A 2,500-nucleotide genomic window follows, 5' to 3' on the forward strand; every position below is an offset into this window, starting at 1 on the left:
CACTACCACCATGTGCATACTGCTACCACTACTACCACCATGTGTATACTGCTACCACTACTACCACCATGTGTATACTGCTACCACTACCACCATGTGTATACTGCTACCACTACTACCACCATGTGTATACTGCTACCACTACTACCACCATGTGTATACTGCTACCACTACTACCACCATGTGTATACTGCTACCACTACTACCACCATGTGTATACTGCTACCACTACTACCACTATGTGTACACTGCTATCACTACTACCACCATGTGTACACTGCTATCACTACTACCACCATGTGCATACTGCTACCACTACCACTATGTGTATACTGCTACCACTACTACCACCATGTGTATACTGCTACCACTACCACCACCATGTGTATACTGCTACCACTACTACCACCATGTGTATACTGCTACCACTACTACCACTATGTGTATACTGCTACCACTACTACCACCATGTGTATACTGCTACCACTACCACCACCATGTGTATACTGCTACCACTACTACCACCATGTGTATACTGCTACCACTACTACCACCATGTGTATACTGCTACCACTACTACCACCATGTGTATACTGCTACCACTACTACCACCATGTGTATACTGCTACCACTACTACCACCATGTGTGTACTGCTACCACTACTACCACCATGTGTATACTGCTACCACTACTACCACCGTGTGTATACTGCTACCACTACTACCACCATGTGTATACTGCTACCACTACCATCATTTGTATACTGCTACCACTACTACCACCGTGTGTATACTGCTACCACTACTACCACCATGTGTATACTGCTACCACTACCATCATGTGTATATTGCTACCACTACTACCACCATGTGTGTACTGCTACCACTACTACCATCATGTGTATACTGCTACCACTACTACCACCGTGTGTATACTGCTACCATTACTACCACCATGTGTATACTGCTACCACTACCATCATGTGTATACTGCTACCACTACTACCACCATGTGTACACTGCTACCACCATGTGTACACTGCTATCACTACTACCACCATGTGTATACTGCTACCACTACTACCACCGTGTGTATACTGCTACCACTACTACCACCATGTGTATACTGCTACCACTACTACCACCATGTGTATACTGCTACCACTACCATCATGTGTATACTGCTACCACTACTACCACCATGTGTGTACTGCTACCACTACTACCATCATGTGTATACTGCTACCACTACTACCACCGTGTGTATACTGCTACCACTACTACCACCATGTGTATACTGCTACCACTACTACCACCATGTGTATACTGCTACCACTATGTGTATACTGCTACCACTACTACCACCATGTGTATACTGCTACCACTACCATCATGTGTATACTGCTACCACTACCATCATGTGTATACTGCTACCACTACTACCACCATGTGTATACTGCTACCACTACTACCACCATGTGTATACTGCTACCACTACTACCACTATGTGTATACTGCTACCACTATGTGTATACTGCTACCACTATGTGTATACTGCTACCACTATGTGTATACTGCTACCACTACTACCACCATGTGTATACTGCTACCACTACCACCACCATGTGTATACTGCTACCACTAGTACCACCATGTGTATCCTGCTACCAATACTACCACCTTGTGTATACTGCTACCACTACTACCACCATGTGTATACTGCTACCACTACTACCACCATGTGTATACTGCTACCACTACTACCACCATGTGTATACTGCTACCACTACTACCACCATGTGTATACTGCTACCACTACCACCACCATGTGTATACTGCTACCACTAGTACCACCATGTGTATCCTGCTACCACTACTACCACCATGTGTATACTGCTACCACTACTACTACCATGTGTATACTGCTACCACTACCACCATGTGTATACTGCTACCACTACAACCACCATGTGTATACTGCTACCACTACTACCACAATGTGTATACTGCTACCACTACTACCACCATGTGTATTCTGCTACCACTACTACCACCATGTGTGTACTGCTACCACTACTACCACCATGTGTATACTGCTACCACTACTACCACCGTGTGTATACTGCTGCCACTACTACCACCATGTGTATACTGCTACCACTACTACCACCATGTGTATACTGCTACCACTACCACCATGTGTATACTGCTACCACTACTACCACCATATGTATACTGCTACCACTACTACCACCATGTGTATACTGCTACCACTACCATCATGTGTACACTGCTACCACTACTACCACCATGTGTACATTGCTATCACTACTACCACCATGTGTACACTGCTATCACTACTACCACCATGTGTATACTGCTACCACTACTACCACCATGTGTATACTGCTACCACTACCACCACCATGTGTATACTGCTACCACTACCACCACCATGTGTATACTGCTACCACTACCACCACCATGTGTATACTGCTAC

At 45.0% G+C, this 2,500-nt stretch overlaps 1 protein-coding gene across 8 annotated transcripts in view; it reads right to left on the bottom strand.

Moving 5' to 3' along the window:
• LOC128688654 (probable sodium/potassium/calcium exchanger CG1090) overlaps window positions 1-2,500 on the bottom strand; it is a 272,867-nt gene that overhangs the window by 93,828 nt on the left and 176,539 nt on the right. The gene's annotated exons all lie outside the window — the stretch shown is intronic.

Source organism: Cherax quadricarinatus, chromosome 13 (assembly GCF_038502225.1).
Source record: "Cherax quadricarinatus isolate ZL_2023a chromosome 13, ASM3850222v1, whole genome shotgun sequence".
NCBI lineage: Eukaryota > Metazoa > Arthropoda > Malacostraca > Decapoda > Parastacidae > Cherax > Cherax quadricarinatus.